This window comes from Gouania willdenowi, unplaced genomic scaffold, assembly GCF_900634775.1.
Source record: "Gouania willdenowi unplaced genomic scaffold, fGouWil2.1 scaffold_349_arrow_ctg1, whole genome shotgun sequence".
NCBI lineage: Eukaryota > Metazoa > Chordata > Actinopteri > Blenniiformes > Gobiesocidae > Gouania > Gouania willdenowi.
The window spans coordinates 17,404-34,800 of NW_021145112.1; the positions used below are offsets into that span (position 1 = coordinate 17,404).

A 17,397-nucleotide genomic window follows, 5' to 3' on the forward strand; every position below is an offset into this window, starting at 1 on the left:
ACCCCCACCTGGACCCCCTGCAGTTTGCCTATAGATCCAACAGGTCAGTAGACGATGCTGTAAACCTGGCTCTCCACTTCATCCTCCAGCACCTGGACTCCCCAGGCTCCTACGCCAGGATCCTGTTTGTGGACTTCAGCTCTGCTTTTAATACAATAATCCCAGCTCTCCTTCAGGACAAGCTTTCCCAGCTGAACGTGCCAGACTCCACCTGCAGGTGGATCACAGACTTCCTGTCTGACAGGAAGCAGCACGTGAAGCTGGGAAAAACCATCTCTGCTCCCCGGACCATCAGCACTGGATCTCCTCAGGGCTGTGTTCTTTCTCCTCTGCTCTTCTCCCTGTACACCAACAGCTGCACCTCCTCTCACCAGTCGGTCAAACTCCTGAAGTTTGCAGACGACACGACCATCATCGGTCTCATCGCTGATGGAGACGAGTCCGACTACAGGTGGGAGACAGACCGGCTGGTGTCCTGGTGCAGCCAGAACAACCTGGAGCTCAATGCTTTAAAGACAGTGGAGATGATAGCAGACTTCAGGAAGAACCCAGCCCCCCTCACCCCCCTCACCCTGGGAGACTCTACAGTGAGCTCTGTAGAGTACTTCTGCTTCCTGGGGACCATCATCACTCAGGACCTCAAGTGGGAGCTGAACATCAGCTCCCTTATCAAAAAAGCTCAGCAGAGGATGTACTTTTTGCGGCAGCTGAAGAAGTTCAGTCTGCCAACAAAGATGATGGTGAACTTCTACAGCTCCATCATCCAGTCCATCCTCTGCTCCTCCATCACCATCTGGTACGCTGCAGCTACGGCCAAGGACAAGGCCAGACTGCAGCGTATCATCCACTCTGCAGAGAAGGTCATCGGCTGCAATCTGCCCTCCCTCCAGGACCTGTACGCCTCCAGGATTTTGAGGCGTGCAGGAAAGATTGTGGCCGACCCCTCCCACCCCGGTCATAAACTGTTTCAATCTCTCCCTTCTGGTAGGAGGTTTCGGTCCATCAGGACCAGAACCTCCAGACACAAAAACAGCTTCTTTCCCTCTGCCACCATCCACATGAACACACCCCAAGTCACCCACTGAACCCCCCCCCCCCCCCCACCCGATCACCACCTCCACCAGCTTGATATCTGCTGCACTGTATATATATATTTATATTTATATTTATCCTATTTATCCTTTATTCTCTATCTATCCTTTATTTATCCCTCATCCTTTATATTTATCATTATTATTATTATTATTGTTGCTGGGTTGTTCTTTGTTGTTTTTGTTTTTATTTCTTTTATTTCTTTTTGTAGCTTGTTTTGTGCACCAACCACCAAGTCAAATTCCTTGTACTGTCCTCAAAACTGTACATGGCAAATAAAACATTTCTGATTCTGATTCTGATTCTGATTCTGATTTTTAATTATTTTTTGGATGGTTTGGACTTCACAGTGCCTTTGTCATGTTTTAATGCCTTATTACAATGTGAATCATTTTTAATGCCATGTTGAAATTTCCAACTACCTTTATTGCACCAATATAATAATTACTATTCTGTAAAATCATATTTTTAATTACACAAACAGTTTGTTCTTTATGGTAAATACTGTCCAGGTCAGCCATGGTTTTTTTTTTTTTTTTTTTGACCTGCTGCACCTGGATCAGAAATGACAGTTTCCGAGGTTCATTGAACGCAGCATAACACACGTCATGACGTAACGTCTTGAAGAACGCAAACGGCCACGAGCTGTGACGTGTGAGCACATGAAAGAAAAGATGACAGTCTGCTCAGAAGACTTCCTTTAGTAGAGATTCAGAACCTGGAGTTTCTATCTGTAAATGTCACCGTACATTTTGACCAGCAGATGTCCCCAGTGAGCGTTGTGTGTCACAGTGAGTTTTTACCGTGTTCTGGTCGTGTAGCATCATTTAAAAGTGTCTTTATGTCTTGTGCAGTAGTTGATGCTAGTTTATCTTTATTGAACTGAAAGCAGTGTTTACCGTGTAAAACATATATTTCCCTATTTTTGTAGCCATTAGTGTGCATTATAAATGTATCAAACACTACGCCACGCTTTTAGAAGGACATTGTTGTCTTTATTATAGTTATTAATGAGTTATTTTTGAACACAAGCACCTCTTTTTGTGTCAGTGTACACATTTAGTCATTAAATGCAGCTTTGTAGAACAGCTCAATGTTTGACAGGTAGTCATGGTAACTCAGGCTGAGATGAAAGCGGTGCAGAATCTAGACTACAGTAGTAATAACAGCACTAAACGACTAAAGTAGCTTTAATATCCTTAAAACACCCCGTAAAGATTGACCAGTAGATGTCCTCAGTGAACAAGGTTTGTGACCAAAATGAATTTCTTGTCATTTTCTACGTTTTAACGACTCATTCAGTGATATTCCTGCAACAAGTGAGTAAATACTGCTTGTTTTCATTTATGGTGAATTTAGTTACTCATACCCCTAATTATTCACTGCATGTTTTGTAATATTTTAAATGTATTTACTTAATGTGTTATATACTTAAATCAAGTAGGTAAATAATGCTTGTTTTTAGTTATTTTAATATTGTAAATTTACTTGCAGTTTCAAAAATATTCCTAAATGAAGTTAGTAAATAGTGCTTGTGTTGAAATAATGCAATTTTTTTTTGCAAATTCTGTAAAATTCCTGAATGAAGTAAATAATACTTGTGTTGTAATATTGAAATTTTACTAGCAAATTCAGGGATATTTCTGAATAACATAAGTAAATAATATTTGTGTTGTATTATTGTAATTTTAGTTGCAAATTTAAGGATATTCTTGATTGATGTAAGTAAATAATATTTGCGTTGTAATATTTTAAATTTAGTTGCAAAGTCAGTGATATTCCTCAATATAGTATGCAAATAATATTTGTGTATTTTTGTCCTATGTTTTTGTTGTTTTATGCTTGTTTTAATTCATGGTAAATTTAGTTACTCATACCCCAAATTATTCACTGCAAGTTTTGTAATATTTTACATGTACTTACTTGTTGTGTTATATACTTAAATCAAATAGTTAAATAATGCTTGTTTTTAGTTGTTTTAATAACGTAAATTTACTTGCAAAGTCAGTGATATTTCTGAATAACGTAAGTAAATAAAACTTGTGTTGTAATATCGTAATTTTACTTGCACATTTAAGGATATTTCTGAATAACTTAAGTAAATATTATTTGCGTTGTAATATTTAAAATTTACTTGCAAAGTCAAGGATATTCCTGAATAAAGTAAGTAAATATTATTTGCATTGTATTATTGTAATTTTACTTGCAAATTTTAGAATATTCTTGATTGATGTAAGTAAATAATATTTGCGTTGTAATATTTTAAATTTATTTGTAAATTCAGTGATATTCATTAATATAGTATGCAAATAATATTTGTGTATTTTTGTCGTTACTTTATTTAAATATTATATTTAGCATGTTTTTAATGACATTTTGCCACAATTTTGTGTCATTTAATGTTGTCATATTTTTAGTCATTTTAGTTTTTCTTTGTTGTCCTATATTTTGTTGTTTTGTTTTGATATTGTGTATTTGTGTTGTCTTTCATGCATTTTCAAAGGCATTTTTTGTGTTTTTTTTTGTCCTATGTTTAATGTTGTTTTAATTTATGGTGAATTTAGTTACTCATACCCCTAATTATTCACTGCATGTTTTGTAATATTTTAAATTTACTTGCAAATTTAAGGATATTTCTGAATAAATGTAGTAAATAATATTTGCGTTGTATTATAGTAAATTTACATGCAAATTTAAGAATATTTTTGAATAACGCAAGTAAATAATATTTGCATTGTATTATTGTAACTTTATTTGAAAAATCAGTGATATTTCTGAATGACGTAAGTAAAAAATAATTGCGTTGTAATATTTTAAATTTACTTGCAAATTTAATGATATTTCTGCATAAAGTAAGTAAATAATATTTGCGTTGTAATATTTTAATTTTACTTAGAAATTTAAGGATATTTCTGAATAAATTTAGTAAATAATATTTGCGTTGTATTTTAGTTATTTTACAAGCAAATTTAAGGATATTCTTGATTGATGTAAGTAAATTATATCTGCGTTGTAATATTTTAAATTTACTTGCAAATTTAGTGATATTCCTCAATATAGTATGCAAATAATATTTGTCTATTTTTTGTCGTTATTTTAATATTAATTTAAAAAAAGCATCAAACTTTGCATGTTTTTAATGATATTTAGCCACAATTTTGTGTTATTTAGTTGTCATATTTTTAGTCATTTTCGTTTTTTTTGTTGTCCTATATTTTGTTGTAATTTTATGCATTTTGTTTTGATATTGTGTATTTGTGTCGTCTTTCGTGCGTTTTGTGTTTTTTTGTCCTATGTTTTTGTTGTTTTATGCTTGTTTTAATTCATGGTGAATTTAGTTACTCATACCCCTAATTATTCACTGCATGTTTTGTAATGAATGTGAAATTCTATTCATCGGTCTCTGTGTTCCTTTGTTAGATTCTATTCATCGGACTTTGTTCCTTTGTTAGATTCTATTCATCGGACTTTGTTCCTTTGTTAGATTCTATTCATCGCGCTTTGTTCCTTTGTTAGATTCTATTCATGGCGCTTTGTTCCTTTGTTAGACTCTATTTATCGATATTTGTTTCTTTTGTGAAATTCTATTTATCGGTCTTTAATCACTTGTAAGATTCTATTTATTGTGCTTTGTTCCTTTGTTAGATTCTATTTATCAGATTCTATTTATCAGATTATTGGACTCTGTTCGTTTGTGAGATTATATTTATCGGTCTTTGATCTTTTGTTAGATTCTATTTATCGGACTCTGTTCTTTTATTAGATTCTATTTATAGTGCTTTTTTACTGTGTTAGATTCTAATTATCAGACTATGTTCCTTTGTTAGATTCTATTTATCGTCTGTGTTCCTTTGTTTGATTTTTTTTATCAGGCTTTGATCCTTTGTAAAATTCTATTTATCGGTCTTTGATCCTTTGTTAGATTCTATTTATTGTGCTTTGTTCCTTTGTTAGAATCTATTTATCGATCTTTTTTCCTTTTTTAGATTCTATTTATCGGGCGATGAATAGAATCTAACAAAAGAACAAAGTAAGATAAATAAAATCTTACAAAAGAACAAAGCACGATAAATAGAATCAGAAAAAGGAACAGAGTCTGATAAATAGATTCTAACACAGGAACAAGGCACGATGAACAGAATCTAACAAAGGAACAAAGCACAATAAATAGAATCTTACAAATGATCAAAACACGATAAATAGAATCAAACAAAGGAACAAAGACCAATAAATAGATTCTAGCAAAGTAACAAAGACAGATAAATAGAATCTGACAAAGGAACAACGCACGATAAATAGAATCTAACAAAGGAACAAAGCACAATAAATAGAATCTTACAAATGATCAAAGACCAATAAATAGATTCTAACAAAGAAGCAAAGCACGATAAATAGATTCTACACTGTAAAATTCAATAAGTTGACTTTACTTAAAAAAATATGCAAACTTGCTGCCTTAAAAAAACTAATTTTTGTTGATTTGATTAACTTATTTATTGTCAGTTAATACTCAAATGAACCTAAATAATTGAATTATCATAACTTTGAGTAATTTTGAGTTAACAGTACTCAATTTAACTTGAATAATTGGATTGTAATAACTTGTTTATTTTGAGTTTACAGCACTCAAATTAACTTAAATAAATTAGATTAAAGTAACTTATTTATTGTGGGCTTTCAGTACTCAAGTGATAGCTTAGTTCTTTTAAGTTTTTCTCCATCACATTCAGCTGTTGAAATAAAACAATTCTATAATAGAATGAGAATAGAGCAGGATATAAAAACTCAAGAACAATGAATGGATTAACAGTGGGTTTAAAATTTATTTTCAACAATGCATTTAACAAGACACATGGCACTAAACTGTTCTTTATGCTCGTTATGAAGGCAAAAATCACCAAATGTACTACATCATTTGAATTAAACATTAGCTTCAAACAATTGAACTAAAATCTTTTAGTTACCTTGTAACATGCTGTAGCTTTGGACAAAAAAGAAAAAAAAAAGTTCTCTATGCAGAATATAAAATAATCATGTTGATGAAACAGTTAAAAGAAACATTATTTTCAGAGCAAATCTCAGAGAATCTTTATAAAATAATATTTCTTACTTCAGTAAGTTAGGTTTATGTTTGGTGCCTGTACTTTTAAGTAATAATCTGAAACCCAATGACAAAAGCACATTAACAAAAATAAATTCCTGTTTGTCCGCTCTTCAAAATAAAAACAAATCAAGACTGAAACCACAATTAACACTGGTTTCATCTTTTGGGCAACATTGATCAAACAAATAACACTTTTTCAAACAATACAAATATATTTGAAATTCAAATTTAACTTCAACATTATACCTAGAACATAACTTTAAACTTTAAACACGGAAAGTTAGAACTTTTTAATAGAAATAAGAACAATATTCTTACTAACAGTAAGTTGTGACACTGTATGAACTGGTCTACATCAGTAGTTTATTTTTCAAACCTAGCAATTTTGGGGGGAGGGCTTTGCTTCCCAATCCAAGCATGACGGCTTGAATGAACGTGAACGTGTTTGCCATGCATTTTGGGTAATCTAAGTGAAGGGCATATATAAGCCCAAAGATGAGGCAGACTGCCTGGGGAAAGTCCCTAATATTGTCCATGACAGTACCTCCCTCAATGATGATGGCATTGGAAATGGGTTGGAAGTGCACTGCATTTAGAAGATGTTGCTGAGGATCTTCACTGACAACTGTCACTGAGGCGAGGACCTCTTCTTTAGTTGTATCCTGCAAAAGAAGCACACACACATGTTTTCAATCTGGCCTTCTTTTAGGGTAAAAATCCCCTGGTGCAAATAATTGACATTGTATTTTAATTCTGTAGACTGGCTTGTACCCCCTTGTGGCGCAATTTGAAACCTATTTTGAAATATGTTTTAAATAATGTAGCATCATCTATTGAATGCAACATTACACAACAACTAAGTGCTACCATGTTTAATTATAAGATTACAATTTCTCTTTGCTGACACATTCATTAAAAGCAATGTACAACACAAGGTGTGTCCAGTAGTAAAAGCAAACTTTAAAATAAAATAGGCTATATTTCCAAAATACACAGGAAAATCATTTTTTTCTAATTCAGTTACTTTTCCAGGAATTTCATGATGGTGGGTCCACAGTTAATTACATTTGTACTACAAACCAGTTTACTCAGGATTCTGATCAGTTTTGAGTGGAATCATAATCAACCTGATTCTGATCAACTGAAAATAATTATATTTTAAATAAAATGTGATTTGACAATACATTCAGATCAATATGTTTCATTCTTTCAATATGTTACTTACATAGCAAGTCTTGTACACTTCACTGGAGTCATCACCAAGTAGAATAGGAAGGCCTTTGAGGACAACAGAACCAAGTGCTGTCACATCTGGTGACTAAAAATACACAGAACAGACAAATTAAGAACTTCTAGCATTTTGAGGATGTGGGGGGAATACAGTGTGTTGATATACTGTTCTGTATTTACTCAGTGCATGCTTATCTTAGAGATAGGGCTTTAATTTTACTAGTATAATTGTTCATAGATAAACATCCCACTTTCCCTGTAAACATTTAGTGTTAATACAAAATCAACATTTTAATTAAATGTAAAATGAAATGACCCAGTGCAAGCATTAAGCAGAAAAAGCACTCACTTGAAATGGGCAAACAACCATATGGTGGTACTTTTTTGTTACTAAGAATGACATAAAATCCTGTTGGATGAGTAGTCCCCAACTGGTATAGGTAGCGAAAAATGATTTTAAAGAGCACATTTAAACTGTTGAAGTGATTAAGTCAGTGTACTCATGGATACATATCATTGGTCACATGTCTTGCTTGCTCTCCACAGCAGCATGTAGACAGCGTGACTTGTATGTGACAGAGGCCTACGGTGCATTGCCGCCACCCATTATAATGGAGTGTAATTTACTCAAAATCTGAAAAAGCACAACAGGACTCTTACCATCCAGTTTATGTGGCACATCAAGTCGGTCAGTTTTTGTCCTGACATTCCTTTTTTGGATCTGAAAAGTTCAATGAAGTGTGGGGTATGTTGGTCTAGGGCTTTGTAAAAGTCTCCTTCAAGATTCTTACTTGTGATGCGATTAAACTCAGCAACAACCTGAAAAATGGATAGGGGAGGGAGGGAGAGGGATAGCAACATTAAGCTTGCCATCAATCAATTTATATTGTAGCAAATCTAAGAACTTAACATATGAAACTATGGTGAATAATACATAACTACTTATAATATTACACAAATAACGTTACTTCACATAATGCTAATAAAATCATTTTACTAATTTGTATAGTGCAAGAGTTATTTTTTCATGAAGATAATGTCTGTTAATATTCCAAAGTATTAACATTTCTGACCTCACATCTTGACATGTTCAGACTGACATTTGATCTGCTGGAAACTTTATGGGGGAAGGCAGGCCTAAATGAAGTAGCTTACCTGTCTCTCAGTGAAGAGTGCTGGCCATCTTTCAACCATGCTCTGCACATCAGGCTCCTTTGTCACTATCTCTCTTCTGCGCAGTGGGAATGTTTGGTCCATCATTTTTGAGACTTGAGTGGCATTGGGTATTTTTTTCTTCAATTCCTCTACGACCAACATTCTGGCATTTTCAAGGGTTCTTTCATCATGTCCGGCAGGTAAATTAGGCAAATAATTGGCCTCACCTCTTTTTGGCCGCTTGATATTCTTGCTGGATGATTCTCCTTCTGGGTTGGATTTACTTCGTTTTCCCCCATTAATCTTTACATCATCACATCCTGATTTTTGTAGCTTTGTTCGAAAGTTGGCCATCTTGAATTTAAGGCTGTTCTTCCAGCCAAACCATCCTGGCTGGGGACCAGGTTCAGTGAGGCTGGGGTGCTTGCTGATCAAAGCTTTTGCAACACTGCTGAAGTCATCATCGTCAGGGTAAGCCGTGAAACTGTACATACTTCCGGCAAGCTTCTGAAGTATGTCATGTTTCATATCTCGTGATAGAGTCATTGGGAGACGGTCTTTCATGAATAAAAGGTTTGCCTCTCTCAGTCTGTACTCTACATCCACTGAGAAATTGGGTATGTCGAAGAACTCTGGCCACTGTGTTCTTAGAGAACGTGGTGATCCAGCAATGGACAAGATCTCAGTGTCTGTTCTGCTGCAGTCTGAGTCTTCGGTGGGTGAAGACAGGGGGGTTTAACTCGAGAAGCACAAGAGGAATTACTTTCAACGTAGCTCTTTCAGGCAAATCTGTCATACAAGTCAAATTGTAGAGCGCATTATTAAAGTCTGGGTCTTCATATTGGAGTTTGAAGTCATATTGCAACAACAGCTTATCCTTCAGCTGTGTCTTTAGTTCTTTAATGGAATCTGGTCTCTCATTTAAGGTTAGCTTCCTTATATCGTCATTATCTATGACAACTCGGAGCATCAATCTTTGGTCCATTTTTATGTCACCTCTTGTGAAAAAATTAGAGCTTTATCCAAGACATGCAACATGACAGTGTTTAAAACACTCAGCATAATATGTACCGAGTGTAACAAGCTGTTTGCCATCAACTCTGTAAAGTGACAGAGGAAACACATCATTTAATTCAGACAACTGAGTGACTGAGAAGGTGGGCAAATGGGTGTGATAGAGGTCATACGCTCTAAGATGCTCATCATACCATGAGGTCATCAGTCGGCAGACAAATGCTACATCGGTATTAATAACGACAATATTTGCGATTTCTCTGAAATCTGGGAGCCCTGCGCAAGATCCAACAGAAATGACGATATCAGCACTGTACTTAATGCCATCAATACAAACAGAGGAAGCGACAAGTACTGTGTTCTGCTGGTTGTTCCTTTGATTGAGCCAGATTTTCACATTTTCCGGAAATGAGGAAACCATCACAGACTTCACTTTGTGAATTTCAATAGATGGCTTAAAAAAAGATGTGGCAGCTAAATGGAAGGCTATCATTTTCTGATGTTGGTTTGCTAAAGTAAGGGGTATGTTCTTAAAGTTGTGAGAGTGACGCACAACTTTCTTGAAGAACTTGTGTTTCCCCTCAAAACGCATTGTCCACACATCAGATAGAGGACCAAACGTTCGAATAAGCTGAGGGTAGTGCTCCACGTAGTGGTGCTTTGGTCGTAGCTTTTCACCTGGGAAAACCTTCTGGAACAAGTGTCTATGTTCAGAGATTTTGCTATCAAGAAAGCACAAGGACTCTTCTGTAAAGCTTGTGGATACTGACAATTCCACCACATCTTTTAAGATCATTAAAACCTCCCAGGTTTCATCACCATTTGGAATGTGTTGACCAATCAATGATGGCAGAAGTCGGAGAAGAGTCCAATTTTCGTGACCATTCCCCCCAATTGTTAACTTTGAGGAGAACGTCTTTGGAATGAGCTGGGGTTGATTTGTTCGGTCTGAAAATGTGTATGGGAACTGTTTAATAGCATTATTGAGGGCCTCAAAGGAGATGATTCCCTTCGATATCAGTGACTTTAAGCACAGGGCCATTTCTCTTGGAACAATACCCTCCAGAAGATCATGCAAAATGTCTGGAGGGTAACCATTAACAACATGAAAATGTTGCAAGCTTTCACTAAGTGGACAGCTTCCTTTAACACCATATTGCTGAGCCTTGGTTGAATCCTGTGAAACCTCTTGCAAATGTTTGTCATGGTTTTCTTTTGTTCTTTGTTGAAAACAGCCTGTCCGTACTTCCCGCTTGGCCATACAGAATCGACACACTTGGCTAACTGTGAAGCTTTCAAAAAACCCTCCCAAAGAATGGGCAGCAAGATTGTCTGCTGCCACAAATAACACAGTGCCCTTAACAGTGGCTCCTAACTGTTCAATATATATGCCTTGTTGCTCAAGAAAAACAAGGTCCTGAATGAGAGGGCGGAGAATTTCAAAGTAACCATGGTGTTTGATGTTGTTGGCCTTGCAAAGCAGAGCAAGCTGAATGGAATGAAGAGACGAGCGATGTTTAGGGTGTAAATTGCTAAGTACCCAGTAGATGGCAGTTTGCTTGTGTTTTTTTCTAGAGGTTCCCAAGGGATTAGCCACCTCAAAATCATCGATATACAGGCAAAGAGCGACCCTGAACTCTTCCTCATTCAAGAAAGCATTGGCTTTGAAGCGGGCCCCATCTCTATAAGATTTGTATCCCTCTGACACAGTTGCCTCATGTGACATGGTCTTTTCCAGAATTTCTCTATTGCTCAGCAATGTTTGCAACATTTTTAGTACGGGGACATAAACAACAGTCTGCTTGTCATTTGATAGAACAAACTCAACTGGCGTGACCAAAGAGAATTCCCTTGAAATGTATGATTTTCGCCTGTTAGCAGTTGACAATGATCCTCCATCTGAAGTGAATTTGAGGAATACATTATTCTCAGTGACCACTCGATCTATCTCATTAACCAAAACATCATCAACATTTGCACAATGAGTATGTAGAGTTCTTCGAATAAAAGAATGTAGCAATGGCTTGGATAACAAATATATTTGGTTGATCTGATCTATAAACTCTTGCAAGGCAGTTTCAGAGATGTTAAGAATAGACGACATTTTCAGAAACAGAGCAGCTACATTGCGTTCCAACTGATTCTCTACGTCCTCCACATCTTCATTCAGCACAGCAACTTCACACTCAATATCATCAACTTCAGAATCACTCTCCTCCAGCTGAACACTCACATTAGTTGGAAGTTCTTCAACTACATTTTCTGAAACAATTTCAAGTTTAAATGCATTCCTGTTGGGCATCTGATGTTCTTTGCTTTTGTGTGCAGTGAAGGTCGAATAAACACTACTCTGAAAGTTACAGTCTTGATATGGGCGAGAAACCATTTGCCTCAGCTTAAGATGTTTTCGCAAATGGGTGAAGAAGCCTGCTTCTGTGCAAGGCTCCACGAAGTTGCACAACTGACAGTGAAATGCAGTTTCTCCACTTTTGCCAGCATCCTTTTGATTGTGCCAAGTTGATAGGTGTACTTTGAGTGCATTAAAAGATTTCAATGTGCAAAGGCATTCCTTATGAAGGCATGGAAGTAGGGATGTCTGTGTATGGTATCCATGTTTTAAGCGGTAATGCTTTAGCAAGTAGCGTCGCTTTTCAGTAATAAATGTGCAGTACTTACAAGTCCACTGCATCAGATAATACTGCTCTGGTTGACCTGGAAAGACAAGATAATTTTAGCATTGAGCACATGTAAATAATAATAATAATAAAGTTCAAATTTTACTTTACTGCCATAAATTAAAATGTGCAGTTATTTTATATATACAGATTTTTTTAAATCACGAACTAAAAGGTGAAATCATTTTTTTTTTTAAATTATTGTAGTTGATTATTTTTGAACAAATGGACAATAAAATATATAATCCAACTGTAGTGGTGTTATTTTATGTCTATTACCCCAACCCATGAAACAAATACAAATATTGAATGCTATACCTTTAATTGCTGAGACTGGGTAATGGGTGAACAGTTGACCCTCTGCTTCAGCCTGAATGGGGGACTGTGAAAAAGAATATCCAATTAAGGCAATAATTTCAAATATATACCCATACATGACTAACCTTCAACAAATCACTGTCATAACTGTGTCCAAATATCAGAGATATGTATTTTATAGCTTATTTTATATTGAATTGCTCATTTTAGTATAGTGCTTTTGCCATTTCACAGAACAGCATGAATGCAGTTAGACACATTCTGAGTGTGCCCTAATCCAGACCTTCCCCTAAACAAGACATACTACAGAACTCATTCACACGTTCTGTCCCTGAGAGGAGACAAAACAAGCTTAACACTGGTTTACACTATACAACTGCAATATAAAATCCTGAGAGAATTTAATTATTCAAGTCACCAATTCTTTTTAAAAAGGTGAAAATGTAATCTAATGCTACGTTCACACCAAACGCGGTTTCTGCGGCACAAGCGAACAGATTACATGCAAAGTCAATGGTTTAGACGCGCTGGGAGGCGAATTATTCGCCGGTGGGGCGGCGCGGACTGTTTCGCGCGTTGAACGCGAAGGCTGCGGCAAGCGCGCTCCCGATTTTTGCGTTATTCGCCATTCGCTTGAGTTGAAATGATTGAACTCCAGCGGCTGTTTCGCGTGACGCGCAGGCGCGAAAGCCAATCAGAGTCCTTGTTGGCAATGACGTCAGGCAGGCAACACGGAAACCAGTATTTTCACCCGTTCAACCATTGAGGAGAAGCTAATCGTAGCGGTGTGTGACCACCGGGAGCTGTATGACACGGCCTGTTATTTTAACCGGGACCAGGACAAGGAAGGATTTGGTGTGGAGGAGAATCATCGAGGAGGTGGAGCAGCAGGTAAATGTTCTCTCTGTAGTTTTCATCTTTGAAAGTCGGCAGTGAGTGAGGATAGCATTAGCTAATGATAGCATTAGCCGCTAACACCAGCTATTTTCACTTATGGGTTATGAGAGGAAAAAAAAGTCAGGAGAACCGTAGTGGGTCAGCTGCAGGAACATCCAAACTGTGGAAATACCCTGTGGTCATGTCCTTCATAGACCCCTTTGTTTCACCGCGAGAGACAAGCAGCAACATGGGGCAGAGGGTTGAGGAAGACAGGACCACAGAGTATGGTCAACCATCAGAGACTGGAGGTTTGTTTATCAGTGCAGACATATAGAAATATATACCAGGTTAATATTCAGGCCTTTATGCATCACAGGGCTTCTTCTAGTGGGGATCTATATCTAGTATAGTGATTTAAAATCTATAGTAATGTGTTTATATATTGTGTTTGCTGTCACTCAGAGGTAAACAATCAGATGAGTGATGGAGAAGGACAGGGAGTGTTCAGGGAGCAGATAATGATGGTGATGATGGTGATGGTGATGGTGCTACAGCAGCATCTCCTGCAGAAACAAGTGCAGCCAAACCATCTGATGTGAACATGACAGAAGTTGTTTTGCATTCTGTTATAAATAAAATGTATCTATAAATGTTTGGTATATCAGTGATGACAGTGTTGATCATTACCTCATTTAATGTTTAATTAAAATATATCTATGATCTTATTTAAGTAACAGTGACTTGATAAGCTATTATATATATATATATATATATATATATATATATATATATATATATATATATATATATATATATATAATGTGTTTGTTTATTTTTAAGGAAAAAGAACAAAGAAGAGGTCCAGCCAAGGCTCTCCAAGAGAGGTGGAGCAGCTTATCCTACAGACCTTCAGGAGACCACCTCCTCACCACCAGCTCTGACTGAGGATGAGATGTTTTTCAGAGACCTGCTTCCTATCCTGCAAAAAGTGTCACCAGAATTTAGGGAACGTCAAATTTCAAAGTCGAGAAGAGCCAGATGAGGTGGCTCGGGCACCTAATTAGGATGCCCCCTGAACGCCTCCCTAGTGCGGTGTTCAGGGCACGTCCCTCCGGAAGGAGGCCCCGGGGAAGACCCAGGACACGCTGGAGAGACTATGTCTCTCGGCTGGCCTGGGAACGTCTCGGGATCCCCCCGGACGAGCTGGAGGAAGTGGCCGGGGAGAGGGAAGTCTGGGCCTCCCTACTGAGGATGCTGCCCCCGCGACCCGGAAACGGCTAAGCGGGAGAAGATGGATGGATGGATGGAAATTTCAAAGTTTTAAACTTCATCCGGTAACACTAAATTTGGAAAATTTTAATGAGGTTTTGGATTGGGCTGGATGGGCTGGGGTGGGCGGGACTCTTTGCATGGCAGGAACCACATTGTGAATAGTTGTTTATACTAGTTTGTTTATTATGTAAGTATTATAATATTGAAGTAAATAGTTTGTTTAAAATTGAGGTATTATGTTAATGTACATGGTGTTCTTTCAGAATTGTTGATTAAAAACACATTTTGAAGTGTACTTTTGCTTTCTTTTTAATTTCTATCAATGCGTATTAATAGCTATGTGTACACCACATCAAGGTTATATATTTTGTTCATACAAGAATATATAGTTTCCTCATATTGATTCTGTGTGAGAACTTTAATGCCTTAAATTAATTTCAGAGGTGAGGTTTTTGTGATTATTTCTTTCTGGTTAAAAATGAAGCTGACAGACGTTTCTCTCCCCATTCTTCCATATTTATTATACACATGTTAATACAATAGGAAGTTTGCTCTATAGAAGTATGTGGTTGGCTCTTAAAATAGTCGTTGTCGGTGTTCTGGTGGAATATGTCTAACCATGGAATAACTCCTGCAGAGAAGTACGATGTGAAGACCTCTCGTCCATAGCTGTTAGCTGTGGTCCTGAAGGAGTCACCTGTGGCCAGATACCTGCACAGTGAACAACATAGAAAAGCTCAGATCATTGATAATCAGATATATATAATGTGGGTGTGTGTACGTGTGCATAAAAGGTGGAGAGATTAGAGAGAGAACAGGCCTTATCTCCCAGAATGTGTTGCCATGACAATAATTAACAGTAGTAAATAAATGATTTATTAATAAGAGTTAAAAACAATAAATATTAATGAAACAAGCCTCATCTTCCAGAATAGGTCTCCAGAGGACAAAAAATAACAATAGTAAATCATTTATTATAATGATTAACTTTTATTTTAGTTGTAATATATTTATGATAAAAACAATAATAAAGCAGGCCTTTTCTCCCAGAATAGGTATCTCCAGAAAACAATAATTTTAATAATTCTGCTTTTAAATTCCCTTGGGATTAATATAGTATCTATCTATCTTTATTGTGTATTTAAGAGATGTGTCTGATGAATCATGTCATCTTCGGTTGCTTATGAAACTTACCGGAGACAGACAGACAGTTGTTCGGCTGCAGAGACGGAGCTCCGGTAGTTGGTATCCTGCCGAGACATCCGTGGGCCAATCCGACCCAGCAGGTCGTCGAATCGGGCGCTGGTCATCCACGGGTACCGCTGGAAACAGTCATCATCCAGGTGTAGCTTCTGAAGCAGTCAGTGAAGCTCACAGAGTTGGATGTGGCGCTGGTTAACCTGGTGAAGCCAGGAAAGCCGACGTTTCTTCCCCTTCCGAGGTTAGGAGCAGTGAATTGACGGAGGTCCTCCATAGTTGATGGTGGAAACAAACAGAGCCTGGTTGTCGCCGTTTGGGAGTCTGGTGGGCGGAGCTTCGCTTCAGACGCGAATGTGAAGCGAATAGGGAAACATTTTTTGATCCCGCGAATCCTGCGGAAGGTTTCGCGCGACAGACGCGAACAGTCCCGCAGAAAACGCGTTTGGTGTGAACGCAGCATAAGACGGTACATTGCAATCCAATAAGAAACTTTTTCAACACAAAATTATAAACACAGAAATAGGCATCAATATGGTGCCACTAATAATCTATTGCAGGAGATTATATACAGATTTTCATAATTTCTATCATTCTATATTAATAACTGAGTTTAGTGATAAAAATGTAATGATATAGAATAAAGTATATATAAAGATAATAAAGATATAAAATATTCTGTAAACGTCAATAAAATACCTCAAACGTTAAAATCAAGATTGTTCACTAATGCACAAAAAACACTTAATGCACATGATGTGTCCTATATTATATAACTCAAAGTTAGTAATAATAATATTTTTTTCTCGTGTGCCATGGTTTATTCTTTGTAGCTATCCTAAATTGTAAAAATGTGTTTTATTTAGTAAATTAAAAATGTGTATCATTTAAACCTAATAAAATAAAATAAATGGTTGATAATTTTATTCATTTATTTATTCATTTAATGATAATTGTTTAATAATAATAATTGTATTTTTCTCAATCATGTTATTTTTTTTTAGTGTAATAATTGAACTTGTAATCACATTTCGATTAATTGAACAGCCCTACTAGAAAGAATGAGAACAGCTCCAAATATACAGCCAGGCCTGACTCTCCACTGTGAGACCATGTTTGAAGGGATGCAATAACATGGGACACGCCATCCACTCCTCTGATTGATTAATGCATGTTCAAATAGCTTCACATTTTCAGTGCAGGTTGATCAGACGGGGTAGCAGTATATACGGAGAAAATCACGTGCAAGTAGAAATGACACGTGCGCAGAGCAGCAGCTGCTGCAGCGCACATCCAATTAAGGTCATACACTGGACCCAATAAGGTCCGTGTATTTCACGGCCAATAAAACACTCTCTCTCTCACTTGTGTCAAAGCGGGACAACGTCTCAATTTGCGGGACGTGTGAAAAGCACTAAAAATGCGGGACTGTCCCGCGCAAAGCGGGACATCTGGTCACCC

The 17,397-nt window shown here is 36.8% G+C and overlaps 1 long non-coding RNA gene across 1 annotated transcript; it reads right to left on the reverse strand.

The window, feature by feature from the left end:
* Window positions 1-6,808: 6,808 nt before the first annotated feature.
* LOC114459804 (uncharacterized) lies at window positions 6,809-12,799 on the reverse strand. Its single transcript, XR_003673470.1, has 4 exons — window positions 12,589-12,799; window positions 12,272-12,307; window positions 7,422-7,514; window positions 6,809-6,858 (listed from the first exon to the last, which is right to left on the reverse strand). It is a non-coding gene; the product is annotated as an uncharacterized LOC114459804 (long non-coding RNA).
* Window positions 12,800-17,397: the final 4,598 nt, after the last annotated feature.